General features: G+C 42.7%; 1 protein-coding gene across 1 annotated transcript in view; it reads right to left on the bottom strand.

The window, feature by feature from the left end:
• The window catches only part of carhsp1 (calcium regulated heat stable protein 1), a 45520-nt gene extending 29961 nt beyond the window's left edge, over nt 1–15559 (bottom strand). Inside the window, exon 1 of the mRNA XM_049561169.1 lies at nt 15365–15559. The gene's annotated coding sequence lies outside the window, so the exon portion shown is untranslated. The remainder of the gene's footprint in view (nt 1–15364) is intronic.

Genomic DNA, 15559 nt, shown 5'->3' with positions numbered 1-15559 from the left:
AGTTTGTTTGATACCTAATCATACTAAAGTCCAGGATAGTTACCTGATCAGTCAATGATACTTCACTCTGTTTCAACAACAACAGCAGCAATGTGAGATGTACCAAGGTCACTTCTCCAACTCTGTTTTCCTTATTCTGACAGATCCACCCTCTCCTCAGGGTGCCACAACCAAACCCGACTGTCACCACTTCCTGGATACAGCAGGAAAAAGGAAGCAGCCGCATCTCATCCTGTGCAAATACCAGAGATGAAACGAAGACACGAGTGAGCCGCTGATGGTGTGATTTGATTTTTTGGGGCTCTCTTACAGTACATATGCAAACAGCATAGGTTAAAGAAAATTAAATCTTCTCAGTCGGAAAGGTGTAGTCGTAAAGTATCAGCGTGCACTGCCATGGTGTCTTTTATTTTTATTTTCGATTCATTCTTTTTAATATTACCACTGGTCCATTTTCTTATTGTAAAGGCTTTGATAATCAGTCTATGGCTACAGTCATTGGTTTATCTATTATTTTATCTTCTCGTTTATTGGTCTATATATCTTTATTTGTACATTTTCTAATCCTTTTACTTATTTTACTTCATATGTATTATTCTCTTTTAATGGTCTACTTTTCGTATTATTACTTTAGTAAATTACAATTATTTTTTAATCATGTCTGAGTTACATGTCTTTGTATCTTTTATTGATATATTCATCATCTGAATTATTATTTTATGAGGTTTCATTTTTAGTTTAAATGGATTTGATTTACTTTAATGGTCGGTTGGTGGCTTTGTTTTGTCCCTGCAACTTCTACCTTGCTCTTTGTGCAAGTCAGAAGTGGAATGAAATGTGCTACATGAATAAGGTTTCGCTTCCTTGCTTGCATGTTTATCATGATTTTAACTCTCAAAAACTGAGCTTATCTGCTTCATCAGAACTGTGTGGGTGTGTTGTGATCAGATCAGATCTGATCTGACTGACAGTGGCCTTAAAACAAAAGAAAATTTCCTCGTAACTCATCACATTCAAACCAGCATCAGAAATCTGCAGGGGCAAATGGCAAAAGTCCCCCAAGAAATCTCAGAATGCTCCTATAAACTGTGATTAAGGGGCAAAAATTCAATTTATTTTAACCAGTTTAGGCCCATATTCTTATCCTTAGATCTCTTTCAGGGCGCCCTATTTAAACTGCTCTGGTCTGCTTACTGTTGCTGCTTTCTCTGCAAGCCGCTCTGCAAGCCGCTCTGCAACCTGCCTCCATCCCAGCTCCTCCTTTTCATTTTGTGTCTGACTTATCAATGTCATTTCTGTTTGTCATTGATGCTGCTCTGTTCTGTTCCTGAGGGGTCTTTGCTGCTGCTCTCTCTGCCTCAGGCTTTTCTCGTATGCACGTGGAAGGGCAGAGAGGTTTGCTTTCTCTGCCTTCAGGTGTTCCATGTGGGCCTGAGGAAAGGCAGAGAGGTCCTGGAACAGAGCCATACTGCCAAATATAATACTGCAAATGGAAATAAAGTTTTCTTTGACTAAAGTGGTCCTGACTGTTGTCTTTGGTCTGGTGCATCAGTGTCAGCAAGTTTGTGGTTTTTCAACAGTAAGGGCAAAAGTTGGCTCCCAAACACTTTTGTAATTCCTGCACTGATTCAATTGCTAAATCCAGATTGGTGCATGGAAGTATGTGACATCGCATTTTTCTGACTGACCCTTGACCACTTGAAACAGGTCAGAAGGGCAGAGACAAAAACACAACTAAGGCTGCAAATTTCTGGTCAGCTGGTTGATTTGTTGGTTCTCTCTCCAGCTCCTCCTGAGGGACCTTGGGGCATTCTCAGGCCTGATGAGATGTGTAATCCCTCCAGCAGATATACATATCTCATCTGGCCTGGGAACGCCTTGGGGTCCCCCAGGACGAGCTTGAAAGCGTTGCTGGGGAAAGGGACGTCTGTGGTGCTTTGCTCGGGCTGCTGTCCCCACGACCCGACCCCAGATATGTGAATGAAAATGAATGGATGGTCGACATACTCTTATTCGACCAAATTCGCATTGTTGTGTCCACCTAAGCCTTTCCTCTTGAAGCAAAGAAAAAGACCACTGAGAGAAGAACAAAGAGAGATCTGGCCCCTTCATTTGTCTCTCAATGGTGCGCCTGTTACGGCAGCATCAATAACAGAGCTTCCCATCAGGCACTGCACCCAGCTGACTAGTTAAAAATGACAATGGATCCTCTTTTCTCCTCAGCATTGTGTCCGCCAAAAATGAACACGACACTGATGTTCCTCACTGAACCGTGAAACTCAAAGTGTCCACGTCGCTGTCATTTTATCCTTTTACATTAAAAACTTGCTTTACTGAATTTGAGTGTCTAAACAACCCTCTCTGTTAATATCCCGACAGCGCTAATGGGTTGTGAAATCACTGCCTCGTCTCTTCTCTGGTTCATGTGAAGCTGGGGCACGGTGACCTGCTAGAGTCTCACTGTGCTGACGGGGGTAATGGACTTGTGAATCTTCTCTCTCTCTGCTGGCTGCAGGCTCAATGACCACTTCCTGTGGGGCCATAACACCAGCTACTGTTGCAGCTCTTCCATCAAACCTCATTCATACTGGAAAACACTTCCAACCCGAGTGTGAGCCACAGTTCACACCGCACCAAACGGCTAAAAGTGAGCATTTAAACACAGAAAGACAAAAGTAAAACCCTTCACTTAAAAGGGAAATTACTGCGGAGTCATGAACGCTGATTTTAACTTTTCCCACTACAGACAGAAGGGCTGTGTCCAGTGGGAGAGGGGCTGACGATGCGTTCAAGTTCAAATAATAATGTGATAGGGTAACTTTAATGACAAGACCTTCATTAGAACAAATTATTGCACTCTCTCATGTGCAGGTTGCATGTTTTTATTAAACCTGCTGCAGACAGAAATGAAGGACAGCAAGCAATTACAGCGTTCCCCACACAATCCATGCTACAAACAATGAAACCCGATCTCGTGTGTGTCCTGCCTTGTCTCGTGGAGTACCATCATCCAGCTCAGCTCGACTTTACTACATGTGGATATAATTACTGTGCAGAATGGCACCTCCTTCCCACACTGTAACAGGACCCCTCTGATGGTGATAAGCCTCGGAGCTACAGGCGAGAAGTTCTGCTCTACAGGAAGATGTTACACCTGAAAAATGCGGCAGGGAACATCTTGCAAAATGAAAAGTTCAACATATAATAAAGAAACAAAGAAATAAGAAGTCACGTGGATGATCATGGTGTCTCAACTAATTCTTATTCTGTTACGTATGAATTAATTGTGTAGAAATCTTAAGTACTGTTGTGAAACGGTTTGCACAATCCTGGAATAAATGCAGATTCAAAAAATGAGGCAATATTTTGGAAGAATCACTTTGGTTGATATGCCTATGTAGGGCCTGATAGTATATACCATTTCAGGGCCGACGTCACAATGTCATATGCTATCACCTGGAGGTGCAGCTGCCTCTCCCCCACAGGGCTGTAGGCTCCATAGGAGTGTTAAAATGTGTTTGTCTTGTTGTGTTATTGGGAGCCAGAATAGAAGGAGTCATGGCTCAAAACCAGCCGCCACTGCCCGTCAACAAAAACAAAGACAACTATGGTTAAATGTGATAAGACCAAAGGACTGGACGGAGGCCATCATCAAAAATGCTCACATGTGCAGCGCACACTTCATATCAGGTTAGGGAAAAAGTATTTCCTGTTGTAGGGATGAATAAGGTTATGTGTATTAAGGGTTATCATGTCCACCTCATCAGAAACTGGGGAGGGATTAAGAGGAAGATTGGATTTCTCTGCAACGCTAACTTTTTAGCACATTAGCTAACGTTAGCTTCCATAGCAAAACAAACAAGTGTGGTCCTCCTTTGTAAGATTGGCTTCCTGTGACATCATCCATCCACTGAGTGAGAGCATACGGGTCGGCCAGTCTGGTCCCGTTGGTCAGTGTTTACTTATTCAAGTAACACTGGCGGTCCCGGAGAGTGAGTGACCTGACATGGTGCGTTGGTAAATTCAGTCTGACGCTCTACACTAAAATGAGAGCCCTGTTGGTGGAAGAAACGCAGTGTTATATTTCTACATGAATGAACCAACGGTTAAGTTAATCACACATTCACTCCGCTCGGCGCTCTGCTGCTCCGTCTCCACAGACAGAGTGTCCAGAGTGCGCTCTGCCACTCTGAGAGTGCGCTGCTCTGGATAACCCAACGCTACATTCAGACAGCGCTCCCAATTTATCAACGCTCCAGTTTGTGTCAGAGTGCGCTCCCACACTCACAATGAGTGTTTCTGAATGCACCATTCACATCATTTTCCTCCATTGTCTAAGTTGTACAAGACAACACAACTTGAAAAACCAGAAGGCTTGTTCTCTCCTTAAACAGACGCACTCCTCCCCTCCTGCTCATAATAGATGGATTTATGAGATACTGCAGAGCATTAAGCTGGAGAGGAACAGATCCTCTCTGGGGGGATCCCTTAAGACTTTCTACAAAATTTGAGAGCTTTTATTAATAAATATTTACTCTGATAAATAACTGAGCAAATCCTCAGATTGGAGAGGCAGAACATTGAAACTGGAAACATCTGGAGTTTTTCCTGCGATACATCAAAGGTGTTTATGACAACCTTTGTCACTTCAACCCTGGCTAAAAGTTTACAGTGTTCTTACCTACAGCATTTTGCATATTATGCACACCTACTATATTTGAAAAAAGGGGGTAACACATACGCAGAGACATATGTTGAATATTGATTGTGGAGATAACTTTAAAAGGCTCATTTATAGACAAACTTTGTGGACCTCTTAATGCAACACTACTGTAGAGACGACTGAAAACTGCTTTGACCCTGAAACTGGAGCACTGTCCTCTCACTTCATGGGGGACAAGATATTTGGACATTTTTCTTTTCGTAGTAAACAATCTCTCGACTCCTGCTGTGTGTTATGCAAGTTCCCAGCATATCCCGTAGATGCCAAATATTGTGTAAGCACTGCGACCCCGACAAACCCGTGACCTTTGACCAGAGTCAACATAAAACTTTTCATTAGCAGGATTCAGACCTAAATCAGCTCGGCATTAAAACAAGACAGGGGGTGAAATAAGGCATTAGTGACTTTATCCGCTGAACTGCCTCTGACTTCTCTCAGACTCTTTTGTGCTTTGTGAATTACTATTAGGGCTAAAAATGCAAGAGTTTCTCCAAAGACCACCAGTTAGAAGCTTATTTTAGCCTGAGGGTGTTTCATGAATACGGCTCCTGGTCTGAAAACTATGAACAACAGCTGAACTCTGTTAAACATGCTCTGTGTTTTGCGTTGCTCTCGGGAAATACATCCCCACCCTTTAACATCCTGAAAGACATAGACAAGAGTTGTTTGTTCCAAGTAGAGATGTCAACAGTGAACCATTAATCAGTTTACCACCAAGAACATGCTGTATGAGCACCACTGCTAGCTAGCTCCCACCCCAACATGGGTGTATTAAGAGACCTGGATACAGCTTTGAAGGCGGGGCCCTGTTCATTCCTATGAAAGTTGCTCGGTGGGGCAAATCTCCATGGTATGAGACTACCTGGATGATGCACGCTGCTTCTGCATCACTGGGTCCATTGAAAACGCACTAGAGACTTATGGCCAACTTCTGCCATCCGAGTGGCTGACTCCTGGTTTAGCGCTCCGCTAACTTTAAAAGGAATAAAATAATTTAATCTCGCAGCTCTCCTAGACTTTTAAAATGTTCTCAGACCAAATAGATTGAATCTTGTCATTTCGTGGGGGCTGTGATGCTCAGAAAAATGTATCCACTGATTAACAGATATCTCTTTCCCAATGCAAGTCAATGGGAAAAAAGTCTTATTGAGCACAATGGCATCAAGCGACAGACCTCAGAGATGCAGTACCACTGATTGGCCATTACATCAAGTGGCTTCAAAGCTTAGCACATTTCCTGAAGGCCTGTACCCAACCTGGGTGCAAATTTGCATTTCCTAGTACAAAACAAAGGCATGACCCGCCTTCCTCTGCCTCTGACTGGCTTACCCTGACATTCTTACCCTAACCCTGACTAATCCCACTCCTCTTGCAATCAGACAATCAGAGGAGGAGTAGGGCGAGTCATTCCTTCGCCAGTTTATTTTGTTTATTTTATTTTATTTTTTAAGTTTATTTTGAACATTAAAAAAGAAAAGAAAGCAACAACAACAGACAATGAAAAGATTGCTCAAAAAGGAGTGGAAAGAAGTGGAACTTTCATCCCACCCCTTCATAAGAAAGAAACTGATCATTTGCGGACACTTAATAGCACCATTAATTAGTGCCACCATTTTGTTTTGTTGGAGGAAATGATCCCTGTTAAAGATAATGGGCCTAACTGACAGCTTTGCTGCTGGAAATGTGGAAAGTAGCCTATCATGTCTACACTTCATGGTGTTTGAGGGATTTTCCTTTTGTTTCTTAAAGAGGGACACTAGGTATATTTCTGCACAGCTGTTAATTTCTAACACAGCTCAATATCAGGATGATTTTATTCAGACTATCAGTTTGGTGTTGATATGATTTAACTGTGGCGTCAGCTTTAAGCTTTATTGTAGCATATATAACGTTATGACAAAGAAGACCAGTTTATCAGACGCAATGATGTTAGACGATAATTGTAATACACGCAATTCATCTGCGCAGCATTGATTTCATGGGATTCAAGGGTGTGATCAGTGTCAGATGTACAGGTACAGGTACTGTAGCTACTTGAACCAGTGATGAGTCATTTAACATACCTTTGTCTTGATTTTTCCCTCTCTCCTCCTCTATTTCTTCTTTCCTCACCCGTTTCTTTTTCTTCTCTATTATGTGATTTCATTGATGTTTTGACAGGGGAATTTCTTTGATAAGCTTTTAGTGGCTTCTAACCTCTCCGGCACTTTTCTTTTTTTTAATCTTGTAAATGTTATACTGTCTGTTTTTAACATTATGTGCAAATAAACTAATCTAAACTAAAACTAAACATTATTCATCCCGTTATGTGTTGCCACGCATGTTTCCTCCTCCTGCAGCTGCCACGGTGTTGGCCTTTTCTCTAATGTTGCTTTTCTCCTTCTCATATTTTAGTAGAATTAATTTCTGATCCTCACGAGAAATACTTTTTTGTCCTCACATATGGCGCTCTGTGAGGACGCTCAGTGACGCTGCGCTTCTCTCATGATTGTGATTGGTCCGATGTGTGCGCGTTCACGGCTCTTGATAAAGCAACCCTGGGTTGAGTTACCGAGTTGATATCCAGGGTCGTGCTCTGCACTGACTTCCTGTTACATTTACAATTGATTTTAAGCTCCTCCTCCTCATCTACTGCAGGTTTATTGGAGCTGTTGTCAATTACGCCCCGAAGCTATAGAACACACATCTTACAGATATCAGGGAAGCTGCTTGCTAAATATTTTTTTAAAAACATATCTGTTCACTTTAGACTTTAACTCGCTCTGATTTCCTGATACGGGTCTGAAACTCTTTTTACACTTCACGTTGCTGCAGCGCTTTTAAAATCTTACTGGATTCACAAAACATTTTATTTCACCACCTCTAACTGGACGACACTTTGAAACGTGGTGCTAAAGTTTACAGAGTTAATGGAGCGCCAGAGTAAAACAAAAGGCCTCTTGTATTCATGTCTGTTTTCATTTTTTTCCCTCATAAATTAAACTTTTATTTTCCGGTCAATTGGTGTCAAGCTATTGAAAACAAAATTTACCAAAACTGACATCACTATTTCCGAGTACACCTTTACAGATATCTTTAACAGAGCTGTGAATCTTCTGTTGATGTAAAATCAGCTTCTGTTCTTCTGTTGGTGCCGCTCTTATCTCTAAGTGCTGGCTTCCTGCAGCACACTAATTTCCTAAACTTAATTAAGATGAGAGACACAGCTCCCTTAATTAGCGTGAGGGATTAAGAGAAAATCAGTCAGAGTTCTGCTGGAGGAGCCTGATTCCTTGGTCGTGTACAGGCACACACACGTAGACAGTTTTCCAATGCAGTTTTATTTCTTAGAGTCATAAATATTTTCACTGTTGGGAAGACACTGTTTGCTCTCTCATCACAGCGACTGTTCTCTCACTGCATAATCAGCCTAAGGGCAGAATCCAGAAAAAATAAGACTCTGCAGGCTGCAACATCATATTTCACTCAAACACTTGGTTGGTTCAAAATTAAGATATAAAGTAGAGGAGAAATCTGATTACTGATTACTCCATACGAGCTAGTGTCTTGTGTGCATGCAAAGGTTGGATACAGTCGGCCATGATGTTGTTTGTCCTAACACGGAGACAGTGAAGCCCATTTCCATAGCAGTTATTTTTTTACATGCAAAGTTCGATGATTATCAATTTGCCATACCGGTTTAACAAAGTCCAACCCTGCTCGCTGATGTCCCTCCACACACACACGTATTTTTATAAGCTGTGTGAGCTCAAGTGATTTGGACATCAGCACAGAAAAGCCTCCAGAAGCCATTCCAGTCATATTTCAGTGTAACTGAGAGGAATTTTCCCCCCGAGGCAAACAGCAGGTAAGAACCACACGAACATATCCACACACATGCATCTGGTTTGTGCACACTCAGTTTACAGAGGTGAAGGAATGCAGATGGGTGGGCCGCTCAAGATAAAAACATTAACGTACCATATATAGATATGAGCTTGATCATTTTTGCTGTTGGGTTTACATAGGAATCTCACCAGTATCTCACCAAATAAACCGCTATAACCATCAGCCTATAAGACACGTTTTTCTGTCGTTTCTGGGCGCACTGAGGTTTAATTTATTGTTTTAGTTGTGTGAATTTATTTTATGCTTTATTTATTTAGATTATTTTAATTTTTCACATGCCTATGGAAGCCCTGAGTATGTGATAGTGTTGCACGGTATACCGGTACTTAAATAGTACCGCAGTACTTAGGGGTGGGGGAAATTTCCGATTCTTAGATGCATCGTGATTCGGACGTGGAATCACGATCTCATGCCCCGTATGTCGTAGAGACATGAAACTTTGCACAGAGATGCCTCTCCTCATGAGGAACACATTTGCCTCAAGAACCCATAACTTCCGCTTATATAGATTTTCCGCCATTTTGGATTTTTTGAAAAACACTTCAAATGGATCTCTTCCTAGGAAGTTTGAGCGATCTGCATGAAACTGGGTGAACATAATCTAGGGAGCAATATCTAAAGTTCCCTCTTGGCAACAGTTGGAAAACTTCCTAAAACTGAGCTTCTATAAGGCAATGAATATTGCGGAGGGCGTGGCTCATCACATAAAGGTGTAGAACATCTCAAGGGTTTCACCCATCACCACGCAACTTTGTAGGCATATGACCACACATAATCTGAGGGGACCCCTCCATTATTGAGCCCATCAAACAAAATGGGGGCGCTAGAGAGCTCATTTCTTATCTAGGCCTAACCGCCATATGGATTTTTACTAAACTTGGTAGATATGTAGAACAGGACGCCTCAAGGTGACTGGAGAAATTTAACTCTAATTGGCAACTGGGTGGCGCTATAACAACAGAAAAATGCTTCAAAATGGCTAAAATGCGACCGATCGCTGTGGCTCCCCCTGTGGACCAATGTTGGTGTTTTCTAATGTTTGGTATGACTAAGTCATGGTATGGTATGCTGTACATAATCATGGAAACTGTCAGTGTGTCATTCTGTCAGTCAGTCATTCTGTCTGTCCCACGTTTTTCTGAAACTGCACATAGGCATTGAGGACTGGCATTGGTAGAAGGTGACACAGCTACCAATGGCTATGGACTAGTATCATACACTGAAAGAAGGTTCAGTTTCCTGACCAGTGGAACAGAGGCCTCATTAAAAGTGGAGAAAGTTTCTAATCTTAAATACTATGCAGATTTGAGGGGTTTGTATTTGCCCCAACAATATTACCATAAATCAAATAGGGATGAATCATAGAATAATATATGATTAAAAGTACGAAGAAACATTTACAAATTCATAATTTGCTGATGATCCTTGGTGACTTCAAAATGTTGTTAAAAACAAAATGAATGTGTTTTACAATTTATTTTTTCGTCAAATAAAATGTGTGAAATTCTTTTTCATCTATTGATACTCGAGCTTAGTCCCTCCTCATATCTCTAGCTGCTTTACAACACGCTTTAAAGGCTTTTATTAAAAGGAACAGTTCGTCAGGTGAGAATATTGATGCCATTTATTCTTGTGTCTGTGTGATAAACATGAAGCTACAGCCGGCAGCTGCCAAGTTTTCTGTAGCTGAGCACAAAGAGTGGAAACAGAGGGAGACTGCTGGCACAGCTTTGAACAAAGGCAACAAAATCCACCAACGAGCCGCAGTAATTAAGATGTTTTCTCTGGTTTGTTTAATTCGTGCAAAAAGCAAAGTGTAAAAATAAGATAAGTCTTACTGCAACAGCACTCAGTGATATTTTAGAGCGTGATTCCAACTTAGTAGCAACAGTTTGGGGAACACCTTGTTCTGTTACAACATGACGGTGCCCCCGGGCACAGAGCCAGCTACATAAACAAGAACAGTTTCACTGCATGAGACCGGCCTGCACAGAGCCCTGATCTCAATACCTTTCAGATGAACCAGAACTCCGACAGTTATTACCCAACGTCAGTGGCCGACTGGGATTAAATCACTGCAGCCAGCTTCAGAAATCTCATGGAAGCTCTTCCTGTACGAGCAGCGGGTTGTTTCCCCTCAGTTTTGGTGAGGTGTTCAACAATCACTTACTGTGGTGATGCTCAGCGTCCAAGAACTTTTGGTGATGTAGTGTTTTCATTAAAGCAGCTGACCCTGCTGTCCTCTCTCCTCCTCTTCCCTCATTCTTCCTCTGTTATTAAATCTCTCTGCCCACTTGTTTGAGCTCAAACTTCTTTTCCAGTTCAGCTCTCCTTCTACCATCTCTCCCTCTCTCTCATTATCATGGCTTTATTGCCCACAGCCGGCGCTCACAGGGGACTATTACAGCAGATCATATTGCACAACAACATGTAAGACCTTCACAACAAGCTCCATCCCCCGACTTCACGGCTGTAAAAGGCACCGCCATAAAAACCACAGCGAGCCTTTAAAGTGGCATAACAGCGCAGTTAACGGCGCAAAGGACGACAGGCGTTTATGATGTAGTCGACAAACAAGAGGACATCGCTCTGCAGATTGGATGCCATTGGCCTCATAATGAAGCCAGGACCTCCCCTGAGCTTTTGCAGAGTCATGTAGACGTTAGACGCCAGTAATACACCAAATGCCACCACATATCATATCATGCATGCTTTACAGGGATCTACTATGCTTTTCCTTAGTTCCTGTCACATATATAATGTGTCTGTTGTTCATATTAAACGTGGCCAAAGTTTCAAATCATGAAGTAAATGTATGTAAAAATAATCCGTGAGCAAAAACCTCAAGCCTCAAGCTGACATCTGCTCATAATGGATGTCCTTACAAGGTCATCTTATCCTTACCCTGCTACATGTAGCTACATGCTAACACCAGGGAAACCTGTAATCAAAGCCCCTTTTACACTGCCAGATTTTCCACGAATGTTGGGCCGTTTTGCCAGCGAGCTGCGAGTGTTTAGACACACAGAGCTGGATTGGTGAGTTGATCCGAGGTGCCCAATTTTCCGCCTCGTAGGGTAGACATATTGGTGGTTTTGTTTTTTTGGTTTAAAAAGAACAAGACGGCCTTCTGCCACGGGAGGGGCTGTTGATGACTTGTGGGAGGAGCTGTTGATGACGCCGCACATGCGAGCCACTGGCGGTGGATAAACAGGAAACAGCTGATAGCAGGAATTAGCGAGCAGCTAGTAGCAAGAGGGAAACACAAGCCTGACAGACACTGTAAAGATGAGCAACTGGGGAGACAAGGAATTGTGCGCCCTCCTTGTCCTCGCAAACGAAGAGGCCATTAACCGTCAGATGACGGGGACGGTGAAGGACGGGCCGACTTACGAGAGAATCACCGAAGGACTGACCAGCCGCGGCTTCCCTCCCACGTCACTGTTTACGTCACACGCTGAGCTACACGTTTTGTTACTTGCTCACGCCCCCCATTGCCCCGAAAAAGGCACATTCTGTATAAACAAAAGTAGGTAGGCGGCATTTTGCTGCACTCCCCGATTTTGTTTTTATACTGTCAATGCTGAAAAAAGACTGATTGGGCTTTCCTGCAAATTTGCTAAAAAGGGTACATCAACAGCCCCTCCTGTTGCAGAAGGCCGCCTGGGTGTGTTTAAACTAAAAGGGTTCCGCCAATATGTCTACCCTACGCAGTGGAAAATGGGGCACCTTGAATCAACTCGCCAATCTGGCTCTGTGTGTCTAAATGCTCGCAGCTTGCCGTCAAAACGGCCCAACATTCGCCGAAAATCTGGCAGTGTAAAAGGGGCTTAAGTAACACACTAAGCATGGATAAGTACCGTATCCAACGCACTTCAAAAAATCCAAACTATCCCTTTAATGCAGAGCAGCTTTCAGTTTAAACCCCCACTTTATCTTTGGTTTGCAAAATTGGGATCTTGTTGCAAATCCATGAGACATAATAACTGTAAGCCACACTGCGATGCTCAAAGGAAATGGAGAAGCTGCTCACAGCTACAAAAAATAAAACTAAAGGTGGAGGGAGGTGAAACAGCTCCAGGATCACCTCAGAATACATTTTGTTGTCTCTCTGTGAAGTTATTTGACGTTGCGTTCCACAGTCATCCATCGACACAATCACAAGCACGGTGTCATTTCCACACAGAGCTCTTCATGTCAAGGGGATAACCACTGAATGCAATGTCTGCTCTCGTTATTTTAAACGGTTGCAAAATACCATTCCTGTTGCCAAACTCCAGTAAAGATGATGCGTGAATGATGATGTAAATGTCTGAACATGATGTCATGTTGTGCAACAGTTATTCGTGTGAATATGAAGAATACAACACTGAAAATCACAAAGGGACCAAGGCCATGTTACTCATTTCCTGACACACGGTTCTGCTGGAATAAAATATTAACTGAATACTTGAAAAGGAATATCAGTTTGTATATCATATGTTTAGATTTAGGGGGATATATTTGCAGAAATGTAACACAATATAATAAGTATGTTTTCTTAAGTGTATTATCACCTGAAAAGAAGAATCACTGTGTTTTTGTTACGTTAGAATGAGCCGTTTATATCTACATAGAGAGCAGATTCTCATTTATGGAGATTGCCATGATGCACTGCAATGTTTCTACAGTAGCCCACAACAGACAAATAACACACTGGCTTTAGAATGAGAGTTTTCATGTCGGCCACCGTAGTTAGAAGCCCCTCCACAAGGAGAGCGTCAGAAAAACACAATATTACTGCTTAATTCGGTGTTTTGACCAATTTTAAATCAGCTGGTCCATTTCTTTTAGACAGGAAGAGACTTCTGAGGATAATTCGGTTCCTGGTAAAAACCTCCCTAACATCTGCATCTTGAGTTATTAGAGAGTACAAATTAGTAGGTGCTGGGCATGCCTGTCATCTCTACCATGCCAAACAGCATCAGAGAAATACTGATTTTCAACATGAAACGTCTTTATTCAGTATTTTTACTGGTTTAAATCACAAGGTCCGTTTGTTTTGGGGAGGAAGAGACTTTGGAGGATAATTCGGCTCACATTAAAAACCTCCTGAACGTCTGGATCTTAAGTTATCAGAGAAGAAAGGTGAGCACAGATTACCTGGTGCTGGGCTAGCGGCCTGTCTCTGACATGCCAAACAGTGTCGGGATGTTAAACTGCTTTATTTAGTTCTTTTACCGGATTTAATCGCCTGGTCCACTTGTTTTGCAGAGAAATTAATCTCTGCGGATGATTTGGCTCACAGTAAAAACCTCCTGAACGTCTGGATCTTAAGTTATTAGAGAAAAGTTGGACACAAATTAGCAGGTGCTGGACGAGCCTGCTGTCTCCAAATTGCCAAACAGCATTGTAAAAACACTGATTTTTGACATTAAACAGCTTTAATCAGTGGTTTTACCCATTAAATCACCTGATCCGTTTGTTTAAGAGAGGAAGTGGCCTCTGTGGATAATTCGGCTCATGCTAAAAACCTCCCTGACATCTCCATCTAAAGGTATCAGAGAAAAAAGGTGAGCACACATTAGCAGGTGCTGGGTGAGCCTCCTGTCTAGGACATACCAAACAGCATCAGAGAGACACAGATTTTCAACATGACACTGCTTTAATCAGTAATTTTATTGCTTTAAATCACCTGGTCCACTTGTTTTGGTGAGGACGAGATGTCTGTGGATAATTCAGATCACACTAAAAACCTCCTGAACAAAAAAACTGAAGGAATTTTAACCTGGAGAAGTTTCAGCTGGTGCAAATATGCAACTCTCACTGCCAGCTGCCACTGAATCCCCTTAATTTTACACCTCAACTTTTAAGTGGTAGAAAGTCTTGTCAGCCCCTGAACAAGCTGAAACACGCCGTAATAAACGTGCAGGTGTTCGACAACGACCTACAGCCTCAGTGAATCTGACAGACCCAGATGAAGCTCAGGCCTCAGAGTCTGTCTATCGTCAATCTCTGTGCAGATCTGAGGAGGGAGGGAGGTGGGCACCTTCACCTTTAAGACGCAGCCACATCCTGACTGAAAGTGTGTGTCACAGTATCCGTCACTACTCTTCATCAGAAATCTGGGACTTTCTTTGTAACCGGACACACACACACACACACACACTCAAACTCTCAGGCTGCCCTGCCCACCACATCAGCTGATGTTTGCTGTTTCAACCAACAACAGGCCTGGGTGAGGGCTCAAAAACAAGAGCTGTCTCCCTGCACCTCTGCTCTCCTGTGTGGTTAATGCATGCACACACACACACACACACACACACACACACACACACACACACAAGTGTAATGGGCTGCTGACAGATCCTGGCAACATCCCACATCTCTTCAGCGCCCACAAAGCTCATCTTCCAGCACTTCATTAACTCAAAATGAGAGGTGTGTGTTGAGAGAGAAACCCTTTCAAAGTCTCCGAGTGACACACACACACATTCTTGTCTTGTTTGTCCCCACCTCCAGAGGAAATGAACGCGCCAAGAAAACAAAAAGGAAGGAGAGGAAGGAGTAAATCATCAGGGGACGTGAACGCGACATAAAAGTTAGAGACAAACACAAACTTCACTTTAAATCTCTACAACACAAAGTGAGCTCTTAACTGAACACACCGCGTCGCCCTGAGTGATGACTGATGAACTGCAGGTTCAAGGTGAGGCGTTCACGGAGTAGTAACAGTTTGTAGTTTAGTGTAGTGAAAGTGAATGCATCACTCACCGTGTCTCCTCCGACTTCACCGCAGACGGATGTTGTTCTTGTCAAGTTTATCTTGAGGACGTTTTGTTTGTTTGTTTGTTTGTTTGTTTGTTTGTTTGACGCGACAGGTCTGAGGTTCAACGTCCAAACAGTCACAGCAGCGTAAATACTCTCGTCTGTTTCACTCTCTGACTGAGGGCTCTGAAGGGGCGTGGC

Source organism: Epinephelus fuscoguttatus, linkage group LG19 (genome assembly GCF_011397635.1).
Source record: "Epinephelus fuscoguttatus linkage group LG19, E.fuscoguttatus.final_Chr_v1".
NCBI lineage: Eukaryota > Metazoa > Chordata > Actinopteri > Perciformes > Serranidae > Epinephelus > Epinephelus fuscoguttatus.
The sequence above is the reverse complement of the archived record's forward strand: the minus strand, read 5'-3'. Positions and strand labels throughout refer to the sequence as shown.